Here is a 13,443-nt window from a genome sequence, read left to right on the forward strand (position 1 = left end):
TCCTTTTCCTCAACTATGACCTAGTTGTATCTAGCATATCCATCCATGAATGTCATCATCTAGGACCCATTCACAATTTGTAACACTTCATCTAATGATGGAAATAGTTAGTTGTCCTTTTTTGATGCCTTGTTTAGATTTCTAAAATCCACACATAATCATATTTCTCAATTTTTCTTCCTCATCGGAACTAGATTGGCAACCCACATTGAGCATTGTATCGGGAATACGATCCTTATTGTTAGTAACTTCTTTACTTCTTGATAAATCAAAGGCTCCAATAAAGGGTTGACTAGCCTTTGACGTTGGTGGACAACTTACTTCCCTCCTTTAGTGGTATGGTATGTGTAATGATGAAGGGATTATAAGTGTTCAAATCTTCATACCCCCATACTAATATGTCTAGGAATTCTCTTATTTACATCAGAATGTCTTCCCTTTCATTAAGAGTGCAAACCTTCCCTATGCACACGATCTTTGTCTCTTCTTCTATCCCTAAGTTAACCTTCTCACATTCATCCCCTCTTGTGGGTTGATATGTAATTTTACTAAATTTATCCATATCAAACATCATTTCCAATTGGATCATACCCTTTGGTATAATGTTGGTTTTCAAATTCATGATCCCCGAATTGATCTATGCTTCTTCAACTTCATCATCATCAATTGTTTGAGTTGTGAAGACACTTGCATTTGTCAAAAAAGTAGTATATGTTTGTCATCATCAAACACTTGAAAATTTGTCACATTGTCCGGCATTGATGGGAGTGACATAAACTCCACCTTGAATTTCTTCAAACCTTCTAATCAAAGTTGTGCCAAAGAGATTTTTGTGTGTGCTAAAGCATTTGCCTTTTTTTTGCCAAATCTATAACCAAATTTGATTCCAAAGGCATAGAAGCTCTTAATTAGATCCCACACCTGGTTTCTATATCTCTTTAGCCTTTTATTGTGCCATGCATATTTTTGTTAGAGTTGGAATAATCTCCGAATACGTGGATCATATTTGCTCCTTTCCTAATAGCATACAACAAGCCTAAATTAGTACTTCATACTTGGCCATGTTGTTTGTACAAGGAAGTTATAGTTTGTGCTCTACCATGTACGTTTCTCTTGTTGGACTAGTCAATGCATACCCAGCTCCTAATCCTACTTAGTCTTGGAAGCATCGAATCCCAAAGTCCCTATCTGATTGTCTCCTCAAGATTCTCTAGGAGGGTCTTTTTCGTAGGTTTATCTTGACATTCACTTCTTTGTTCCTTTCTACTCGATTTTGGATCCTTTCCGCTCTCATCTTGTCAATCTCATCTATATCCTCTTGTATAGGAACTTCTTTTGTTTTCAACATTTCTTGAGTTTCTTGTTTGACTTGCATCTCTAATGCCCTTGGAATCCTTTTCTCTACTTCCTCTCGTCCTATCTTGCACATATCACACAACAATTTTGAATGGAAAGACTCATGAATCCTACACCAATTGGGAAGAAGGAGATCATTTACTGAAGTTCAACTTCCCATTTCAAGTCCTTGCCTCATTGTTCTCAATACGAAGTTCCTAAAATTCTCAAACATCCAATCCCCTTCATCTGATGAAGAACCTTGATCATTTTCTATGAACATCTCTATTGAATCTTGATCTCCTAATGACTCTTTTCCTTTACTTCATTGTGAAACATGCAACATTGGTACTTCTTGCATCGTGGGTTGATATAGACCCAAGTCAATTAAGCAAAGAGGATTTCGTTGTCCTCCCTATATTATGTAATAGTTAGTTTTAATCTAAGGGTACTTTCAATCCTATTTTGATTAGGAATACCTCTCCATGGCAACCACGTGTAGAAAATTAGTGTTCATATATCTATTTAATTTCCTGGTCCAATCCCTACCTAAAAGTAGGCCATAGCTATCGAGGACATCAATAACTGATATGTCAATATGTTGTTCCATTATTGGATCAGAGGCCAATTACATGTGAATATTATTCAATTCATCTACAGCTGGCACTTTAGTCTTATCCAGTTGTGTAACCTTCCTGCTTATATCTACAAGGATGATTCCCAATATTTTGCAAATAGCCAAAGGCATAACATTGTTGAAAGATCCTGATGTTAATTCCTTATAACTTTGACAAGACAAGTGTTTTGATTTTCAGATCAGTTTGATCTGGATGCATGAGTTCCCTTAAGTATTGGTCACTAGAACATATTGTCCCCTCTAGACAGATCGGCATTTTTCGTGTGGCTTTTATAAGCCTTCTTATTTACTAATGCGGTTAGTTAGTTACTAACCATTAGTAACTCTTTGAATGGGCACCAATCTTGAGGAAATAATTATGTTGTTAAATAGGCCAACCTAGAGAGGGACATGTCCATTCAATGAACATGCCCCTTGAGTTAGGTATAAAGGAGGGCTAGATTGCAGATTAGAAGACACATTGAAATCAATAAGTCTGCTCTTCTAGCAATCTGCCCAAATAGGATCATCTATAGGAGTGTAAACAAAATGCCAAGATCCTTGAACTTAACATGGTATCAGAGCTTAGTTCCTTCGTGGGAAGCTTAATTGCTTAAAGGTAGATACATTCAAATTCATTGGGTTTAATCTGAGGTTTCTGAAGATTGTTGTGACTACTTGTACTATTTCTACTATGGATGAGAAGCTATTGCTTGATGAAGAATTTGGCAATTCAAGAGATCGTCATTGTGTGGGACTACAATGATATTATGAGCTGTAGATTGATAATAATTATCTTTCAAAGTTGGGGGATCAACATTGTAGATTCCAGGCATTGCAAACCCCTGATAAAGATGTGTAAGTAATATTGTTTTCAGCATGCAAAGACCCTATATCTAGACGTGATTTACCTGGCTTCTTGGACACTGCATTGTTGGAGGATTGGACGGCAATTAAACCCTGCTTACAGGACTACGATTTGGGGTTATAACTGGCCATTACGACTTGTAGTGTGTTCCTTCAATACGATAGCTAGTTGTTTGCCTGAAACATCATTATTAGGGTCATCCACCTTTATCATTTGAACCTGTGATTGCCTAGTATCAAGAAGCACCATCACTACAGACCTACATTTAAAGAGAATAGTTGTCTATGCATTGGCATGGGAAGTAAATGTGAGAGATCATCAATTTTGTTTAGAATATAGATTGGATAACACCAAACTTCCCGAATGTTAGATGGTCAAATTGACACATGGACAAGAAAGTGTCATTGTGTATAAAGCGCTTGAATCCCATGTGGATACCACAACAAGGAATACAAAAATAGATCAAATTAGTGGGGCATAGCAATTTAGCAATGGCAATGTCACGTGGATCAAAGTCTGCAATGTTATTTCTAAAGAATTGGATCGATTGTGCTTTATTCTTGGGATCAGGACTATGATATGAGGAGATAATATCAGACTGTGAACAAATCAAGGAAAAACTACTCCCAGTTGGCAATGTATGTGGCAAAAATCTGACATGGCATTTCCATCAAGGAAAATATTGAATGCTATATGTTGGGTTAAACTACAAAGGAAAGAATGCAAATTATTATTCAGGAGGCAATTCTAAATGCACCAAGAAAATCACAGATATAACATAGATTTGCAAGCAGAATAAGATATCAAATGTTTAATAAATACTATGTTGTTATGATCAAAATTGTCTATACAAATTAGAATATGAGATACTATCGACACTTGGCCTTCAAACAATAGGCATCATTATTATGAGTTGCAGGATGCTGCAATGGTGATCTGCATATAGAATTATGACTGCACACTAATGTGCAAATTCTATGGTATTGACCAAAAATTAAGGTTGTGACCTCTAGATGGGAGATACATTTGGGAAGGCTTTGTCAGGTCGGGAATATTAAAGGAGGATACATCAAGCTGCTGGAGACTATAGTCAAGCACAAAATTCATTGTAATATTTGGTGACTATCTACCATTCTGGAAGGCCATTACTCAAAGAGTGTTTGGTGAATATTGTTGATATTCTAGGAGGCCAATACTCATGATATCATATGCGATATCAAAACATTTTACTCAAGGCATTTTTGATCTTCCCTCAAGTCCAAGAGGGAGTGTTAATGATTGTGGACTTAGAAAAGATGCATTCTATATAACCTTATGACTATTCAGATTATTAGTATTGGTTCTCTTAGAAAGGAGGGAATAAAGTGACATCTTGTTGTGACACTAAGATCATGGATATTAGCATGGTATGCCTTCCTAACAAAAGGAGAAGCTAAATGATTTGCAATGGTGAATCTTGACTCAAAGGAAGTAGACCATGCTTCATTGATTTCCAAGTAATAAAGAATTTGTAGCAGAGAATCATAAGTATCATCTTATAAGAAGGTTATATGTCAGAGAGAGTACCTAGAAGATCAAGTTGACTCCCCAAGATCTAGGTTATACAAACTCAAACTAAGTGTACCATGTCAAGATGGTGTACAAAAGCTTTCATCAAGGTTATGATGGAAATATAAGTATCTATTGTACTCGAACTCTTCTTATACCTTATGTCTGTAATATCTTTCATTTATAAAAAGAGCATATGCCTTGATTTTTTTTTCTGAAGAATGTTCTTGTAGGAAAGAATTTTGGATTTAGAGGGAGTCTGACATTTCATCAAGGCAACCTTGAATAAGGAGCTCGAAAGATTTGATAACCAGTAGGAGTCTGGAAAATCTAAAGTGAGCAACCATCTGATGGGCCTACCTTTATAAAACATCATGGTGTGGAAGCATATCTCAGCAAATAGTCTTGCAACATCAGTTTGCAATAATAGAAAACAATCTTCTAACACGAATTTGCAGTGATAGCAAATGATCTTATGGTGTTTTAAATCAGTAGAGGACTACTAGCAAATCTTGAATAGATTCAAGATTGTGTTGTGAAAGAGACACTTTGATGTCTATGAATCACAACTTGGATAAAGAGAGAATTTAATTATTCTCTAGACTTTATCCTTAAGTACTGGAAATTAGAAATAAAGTATTCTTATCAAACCTCTCTGAGAGTGATCATCTCAGGAAAGATCCAGGTATGATTGAATTTTTTTGTATTCTTATGATAATTTATATTATTGTCAGGATATTGACTGTTATGGGGCTTCACCATTTGTGTTTGTTATTTAAGAAGTGATGATCTCTGAAATAATGAACACTTGTATAAAGACATTATAAGAGGTGACAATCTCTAAGATAATGTTCTAACCAGTAGAGAACTACTGGCAGATCTGGATGAATTTAAGATCATGTTGTGATGGAGGCATTTTTATGTCTATGAATCACAACTTGGATAAAGGAAGAATCTAATTATTCTCTGGATTTTATCCAGTGTATTGCAGATCTTAATTCAGGATCATGTTGTGTGCCTATGAGTCACAACTTGGATAAAGGAAGAATTTAATTATTCTTCGTATTTTATCCTATGTAAGGCATTCTAGTAATGGATTGTTGGTAGAATCTAGATCTTGGATGAAATCAAGATCATGTTATGACAGTGACATTTTTTAAAACTCCAGACATCACAACTTGGGTAAAGGGAGAATTTAATTATTCTCTAGTCTTTATCCTAAGTATTGCATTCTATGCAATACTGTTATCACAAGTTCAGGTAATACTTCATATTACAATCCTAGGTGATTTGATAGTTTGTATTACGGATGATGCTTAGTCATTTGATCACAAGCTCTGGTGATAACTTATATTACAAGATTTGTAATATGATGTGTTTTTAGGTATCATTTGTCTAATGATACATCATGCTTGAAATTCAGAAAGGTATAGAGTGTATATCTATGCTTAGTCATCTCTATTGATGTTGCTAGATATGTTTCTATCACTTATCAAGTTAAGAGGGAGTGTTAATTCCTTGTAACTTTGACAAGACACGTGTTCTGATTTTCAGATCAGTCTGATCTGGATGCATGAGTACCCTTAAATATTGGTCACTAGAACATATTGTACCCTCTACACATATCAGCATTTTCCTTATGGCTTTTATAAACCTTCTTATTTACTAATGTGGTTAGTTAGTTACTAATCATTAGTAACTCTTGGAATCGGCACCAATCTTGAGGAAACAATTATGTTGTTAAATAGGCCAACCTAGAGAGGGACATGTCCATTCAATGAACATGCCCCTTGAGTTAGGTATAAGGGAGGGCTAGATTGCAGATTAGAAGAACACCGAAATCAATAAGTCTGCTCTTCTAGCAATCTACCCAAATAGGATCATCTATAGGAGTGTAAACAATTGACCAAGATCCATGAACTTAACACCTAAATCAACCAAAAAATGTAGTAATTTCCCAAAAATCTTTGTTAGTAGTAGGAAAGGGGGAGGCTCTTCCTTTCTCTAGTAGAACATAACTGGTGTATCTTTCTTTGAGGCAAGTCATGTATCGACTTCTCTCATTCTAGAAGTTCCTTTCTCTGTACTAGCCCATCCAGCTTTGATTGCATCTTGATTTGAAGCTGGGACAGTTGTGATGCACTCGTGTTGCTACACATATGTTGGTTATTATGAATGCCATCCTTAACCATATTCATACTTTGGACCATGTTAGATGTGTTATGGGAAGAATTATTTGCTCCTCGTGTACCATTTGTATGGACCCCTTGGATTTTACAATCCTTCAAACTATTTCAAAAACACATCTGTAACTTATGTTATCTTCATCAACTCAAACAAAGGTAATTTTATTTTCACCTTCCTTAACTCTTTAGTCATGTTATGCCCCATCTTCTTGAAAGTTTCATCATTTGAAGCATGGGAAGTGTCTTGTTCTTTACTAGCATTCTGGAGTTCAGTATTACTTTGTCAGTGGTTAGCATTTTGACTATTGTATAAACCTTGTCAATACTCAAGAGAGTCCTTTGGATAACCTAGTGCATTGCTTGCATTCAGATGCGATGGCATATTGAAATTGTTATGAGGAATGGATGAAGTCAAAGGGTCATTATTCCTATTATTTCTCTGGTAAACTCCAGGTCCATTCCCTTGAGACTAATGGAATAAAAAACCTCTTATGTTCCTTGGACTAAAACACTATTGTTCAATGGTGGGAAAAGCTAGCCCACTTCCCTTATTGGCTCATTTGGATTTGGTGGGAACTCCAAATGTGGTGTCTATACTAGACCATTAGCCAATGCTCGTGGAAATCTTCCAACATACTCCTCATAAAATTCTGGGGGAAAAGAAAAGTCCTCAAAAGTCAAGCATTCATCATACCTTACAGTGGGAACAATTTCAAGTCTAGTTATTGGTGGGTTTTCTTGATTAATTGATTCATCCACTACCTTTTGGAATACACTGGAAACTTTGTTAAACTCAGAGCACTACAACTCTAAATGTTGATTTTTCTCATGTGTTCTACACCATGTTGATAAAGTTACTTTAGCTAGGAAGATTTTATTTGCCGACCTATTCTCTACAAACTTGTGGATTTCTAAGAGGTGACACTACATTACCATTGTTTGGATTAGTGTTCCAAGATCTTTTTTTATTGTTGTTGTACCCTTGGTCTCTTGATGGATTGCCACCTTGATAGTTTCCCCCTTGATTATTCCTTTGGTATCCTCCATCCGGATTATTTCTTTGATAATTATTATCTTGATTGTTCCTCTAGTAATTTCCTTCGTGATTATTTTCATATATTTGGAAATTTCTCCACATATTGTGAAGTTGAGTATTTTAATTTCTTAAGTGACTTCAAAAGACAACTTTTTTACTTGTTCAACTAGTTCTTTGATCTCATCTTTCTCTTCTTGTTTCCTTGTAGATGTACTTGCACCTTGAAGATATAAATGCACTAATGGATGAGCTTGGGATAATGGAGCTCCTAGGTGTAATACAGGATGATTAGATGGAGCCTGATATGTGAGTTGCGTAATTTGATTGTTTGGAATTTCATCATTTAGTGAAGGCCCTAATACTTGTTGTTTCATTTTCTCTCCCACATCCATCATTTTGGCATAGGCTTCATTCAGGTTGGTGGCAGCAGGAGGAGAGACTCTTGTAAACATGGTTTTTTGAGAGTCCAAAGCATTGTAGTACATCTCTAATGCTCCAACATCTTGAATTGTGTAAGGAATTTGCAATCTTGTATATGTTTTTTGGAAGCGGTTGTTGAATGAACTTATTGGCTCCTGATAATATCTTCTGACATTTGCAAACTACCTATACAAGTCCAATGAGGTGATTGGGATACCAAACCTTCCAATGAATGTTGCCTTCAATTGATCTCACCCACTTATAGATGAAGTCAAAAAATGCACAAACCAATAGAAAGCCTCTTCTCCAAAATAATGAGGAAAGAGTCTACAAGTGACATCATGTTGGACTCTCCTATTACATAGGGCATCCTCAAAAATCTTGATGTGTTCTACTATTGTGAGATCGGGATCATTCCCATGAAACTTGGAGCAAAAATGCACTAGATTCTTAGGAAAATCATTTACTAATTGAATGTGAGAGGTGAAGCATTATTTTGAATCCATGGTGCCACCTATGCCATTATTTTTGGAGTTGGTTGTATCACGTGAGCTTGAGTAGCTTGAAGACTACTCAAGAAATTTGCTCAAAGATTCCTTCTTATCTTTTGGAATTTGCTTTTGACCAAATCTCTCTTTTGATGTGGTGTGGCTCTTGGTAATCATTGTCTTCTTTCCAAGTGTAGTATTTCAAACCTTTCAAGAGAAAAAGATCCAATTCTTTTATCTAGCTTGTTTTCTAACTTTGGTTCTCTTCAAGAGTTGATTGAGCCAAACTTTGAGCCTTCCTTTCTCTTTCAAGATTTCTCTCCAATTCTCTTTGGTGTTCCAACTTTCTTTGGATTCTCCTTTCAATTGTATAATCTGTCCTTTCTTCTTGATTCAATACCTCACCTATGTCCAAGCACTCTCTATTGTCGATTCTATCCTCCCAAGTGATTGCGCAAAAAGTAGCTACAATATGATCTTGAGGTGTTATCCAAGTTTCTCTAGGCTGGTTTGATTTGGCAAGAACCATCTCTTGTCATTTTTCATATCTCTCGTGTTCCAACCTCTCTTAGTTTTGTCTCTTGATCATTTGAGCCTTCTCTTCTTCCTTTTATAATATATTTACAACCTTTGAGTACTCAAGTTCACTTCTCTTTTGAGCCCAAACAAGTGAATATAATGATAGAATACTACCGCTTTGGTATGCCACCCAATTTGTCCTAGGTTTTTGTGGCATAGAAAGTCCCATGGTACACCATCCTCAATTTTCTTGATAATTCTATGTGAACTTTGAACAACCCTCCTTCTAGAGCCAATTTCAAAATTAGACACTCAATGTTTCAAAGTGAAACATCAAATGTTCAATTCTCTCTTGATATAAAGTCACTTCTTGTGCTAATCCCAAAACCTAAGATCACAAGGTGACTTCAAGGTTCCTTTATTGTGGATACTCACCCAGTGGAAATTATGTGATTTGTTGGATTATCAAGGGGACTTACGCTAGTTCACTTAAGAGTTGTCACCATGACTCTAGTGATTTGTCTTTATATTGTACAATGAAAATATAGTTTAGTTTTCGACTCTAGGATTTTGACTTCAACTTAATTTCTGCTACTACTTTATCTCTAACAGTGAATGCAAGGGAATATTGATGAACTTGGACTCTATTAGGTGCAATCTCACCAATGACTTCTGTCATGCCTGACCACTACTTCGAGTTTTTCTGCAAGTTGGGACCTTGCTGTTATAAGATTCCCTTCAGTTGTTATGTTTGTAATTCTGAAGTACTTGGTTATATTACTATCTTTGAATTATGAGATTGATGTTGAACGTATTTTTTGTTTAGAACTATGTTATTAGCAATGAATGTGATTTAGGATTTTGTGATTTGAACTGGCATATTGATATTTGCATGTTGATGGGGTATCGATTATGTTCATTATGTTTTCAACTCATTGTAAATTGCATTCTGTGTTTGAATGCTTTGGAAAGAAAGTAAATATATTGTATGTTTAATTTGAATGTTAATTTGCTGGATATATATATTTAGAATTTGTCTTTGTATTTACGTACGTGTGACTGAGAAGGGATTGAATTATTTCTTTGGATTTGGTTTCAGTTTAGCATATAGGCATATGATGTAAAGGGAATTAAATACCTTATATTTCATATAACCTTGAGATGGTTTTCATTACATAACTTGTATTCATTTTGTTTTAAAAGGGTTTGAGAAACCGCAGTTTGCATTGCAAATATATATACCTGTTTAAAAGGGTCCAAATACCCTAAGTTGTGATTGGCATAAACATTTCTTTTTTTAAAATGTTTAATTACATCTTAAGCATTAAGGTAACCCTAAATGGGTATCGATTGCAATGAAGGAGGAAAAACATAGTCATTTTGTTGGAAGCCAAACATGGTGATGGCTTTGTAACTGTCTTCTGCACAACCCTGTGAAGTGTCGCAGTTGACTTGAATGCTTGTTAATGAGGATTGATGGCACTAAGAGTTTGGTTAGCCATTTCTTGTTGTGAGTTGGGTTTTTTGCAGAATATGGGTCAGAGACTGGGCCGCATTTCTCTGCTTGGCTTAACATATGTAATCATGTTGCTGAGGTATCGGCTTAGTGTTGGTTATTGTTGGGATTCTTCTGCTACATCCCATTGTGAAGTCATTTGCGAATTATTATTGTGTCAGCTGGGTGGAGATTGTCATCAATGTGATTCGGCATTTGGGGCTTTGGCATCGAGTTGGATTGCAAAGCATTTTCCATCTTCAGTTTTCATGTAGGGGCAATTTCTTACCCTACTCTCTCTCTCTGTTTGCAATTGCAATGTTATTTCAATTGGCATGTTGTAAATGGTTATGAGTTTTACTATTGTGTATCGACACTCAATGATGGATATGTGTAGAGCATGGCACTGTGTGCAATGCTTAGCCCTGCATATACCCATCTTTGAATGTGGATTTATGGAGAAATTAAGTCGGGTGTTTCTTTATGTATATATTTGATTGGGCTTTGCCCTAACCATACATTCTTTCCCCGAGTTGAACCCGGTCGGGTTTCATATTTATGACTGTATGTATGCAAAGTGTTAAGATTTGCTTATGGGTAGTCGGCTTTGACAGTGCCAAGCTTTGTGGAACCCATATCTTAAAATATTTAGATATGAGAGGTTCGGCCACAGTCACAAGCTTAAATTTGGTTGCAAACTCGTGACTGATTAGGGCACAGTTACTTTGTTTTATGATATAAATGATTAAATGAGGGTTATGTCATTGTTTTAAAAGAAAACAGTATGTTGAATCCTGTAGCTTGGTTAATATATATATATATATATATATATATATATATATATATATATATATATATATATATATATATATATATATATATATATATATATATATATATATATATATATATATATATATATATATATATATATATATATATATAAACAGTAACTTAGCAAACAGTATGTGACAGTTTTGGAAATGACATTTTGTCAAATAGTGAAAAAGAAAGCTCGATTCAAACAAGAAACTCCCTACGACAACATAAATTAACCCATGATATATGATGGAATTGAGTCATAAGTCATTGTAGTTTGTTTGTGAAATTGTTCGTAACTAAATAAGAAATTATTTTTATAAACAAAGTCAAGGATAGATCTTGTTTTTGTAATATTGACAGTTTCATTATGTGAATAGTTTGTGTGCTTCTTATAGCTTAGAGATTTGCATCCTAATTACTTTGGTTATTGGCAAGATGTAAGTTACTTCGCATTCTTGTGAAGTGCATGTTGAATGGATCTCAGATATTATATTTTTAGATGATGTTATGGTTATAGTTGGGTGGTGGCTTATTATCAAATAGAGGTAAAAGTTCTACAGACATTTGGATATTCAATGACATTGCAAAGGATCTTTTGTTAAAGCTTTGGCTGCATTTGGATTCAATTATGTTTAGTTTAGGCTATGAAGTATCTTAATAGCATTTAGGGATTGTTTTGAGATAATTTGTTTGAAACCGAATCCTTTTTATACAAATATATTTCAGTTTATGGTTGAAATGTAAGTTGTTTCATTTGTGAAGCAGATTTATGATATATGTTTGATGATTTGTCAATTAAAGTAAGAATATCATATGTGTATTGTTTAATTATCTTGGCCAATTCGAAGGATAAGCTTAGTTTGTTATAACAGTAGAGATAAGTAGTATAGTACTACGACTAGTGAATATCATTAAACTGATGTAACAATTTAATTATATTTACGAGATCGTAATATTATAGTATTTATTTCTGTTGTTATAATAACTTGAGTTTACTTTCAAAGTTTGGTAGTAGAAGATGAGATTTTAAAAGATAAAGAATGTAATGTCATGTGAAATCTGACTGTTATTCATTGCACGTGCATTCTTAGAATATCTGATTGATGTGAATGTTAAGGATAGCTGTAATGAACGTATATCGAGATGGCTGAATATCGATTTATCCTATTCAGTTAATTAATTCAGTGATAATTTTAAAGATGAATTGGGTGGGTTAATCACATACAAAAGATAATTGGCCTTACCTATGACTTAAACCAGTAAGGTTAAGTACGGAGAACAAGGCAAGTCTCTATTGCGTCATTTCACGAGTACTATCGAGAATCCCACTATGTGTTGTCTATGGGCTTACCATATACGGATGCAGTATCTTAGCACCATAGTGATGACACCTCAGTATATATATGGTTCATTAACTGGTTATTCTTAGTGCGAGTTTAATTTTGCATTGTTAAGAAGATGTTACTTCTTGCATAGTAATTTTAGAATTGCACTATGTTAAGTGGTTCAGATATCTGCATTATGGTTTTATATATGTTTATTTTGACATGTATGCAGGTGGACTACGCTTTTCAACTCAGTGTGTACTGAACCCTCTTTGTGTTGCGTTGCATTTTTGTGTATGTTTCAGGTGTTCAAGTCAAATAACTAGTGCTAAGGAAGACTGTTGAAGTTACTTCTTAAAACTAAATTTGATATTTGTAAAGTCCATATGTTGGACTTAGGTGTCTTTGAATGATATTGTTCTTCATTATTGTACTGAACTCATTATGTATTAACTTCATTATGGAAATTTATTTAGATCATATATTCTTATATTTTGAGGTCTATGAATTGAGAATGATTCAATCAATGTACTTGTTCTTGTAATATGATGATTAAATTTTAAAAAAAACATTCATTGGTTCTTTATGTTTGTTCATAGTTTTTATCTTTGTTTTGTGGAGCATTACAACTTCACCCACCCAGTGCAAGCTTCTATGGTAGATACTAAATATGTTCAAATCAATATTTCACCTTTAGTACCATCAAGTAGATGCAAAATTAAGATTTGATATCAATTGAAGTCATGGGTTTTGATCATTGGCTTACCAAACAAGGATATTCTTAC

The 13,443-nt window shown here is 34.6% G+C and overlaps 1 protein-coding gene across 4 annotated transcripts in view; it reads left to right on the plus strand.

Moving 5' to 3' along the window:
- Positions 1-13,150, plus strand: part of LOC149570287 (D-aminoacid aminotransferase-like PLP-dependent enzymes superfamily protein) — a 137,528-nt gene extending 124,378 nt beyond the window's left edge. For 2 of the 4 annotated variants that reach the window (XR_016362914.1, XR_016362912.1), the window contains one exon: positions 12,964-13,150. The gene's annotated coding sequence lies outside the window, so the exon portion shown is untranslated. Of the gene's footprint in view, positions 1-7,797; positions 8,138-12,963 lie in introns of those variants that run through there. The other 2 variants (XR_016362913.1, XR_016362911.1) reach the window with 1 other exon arrangement.
- Positions 13,151-13,443: the final 293 nt, after the last annotated feature.

The sequence above is a fragment of the Cupressus sempervirens genome, chromosome 3 (assembly GCF_028749045.1).
Source record: "Cupressus sempervirens isolate cs-2001-9-10 chromosome 3, ASM2874904v1, whole genome shotgun sequence".
Lineage (NCBI taxonomy): Eukaryota > Viridiplantae > Streptophyta > Pinopsida > Cupressales > Cupressaceae > Cupressus > Cupressus sempervirens.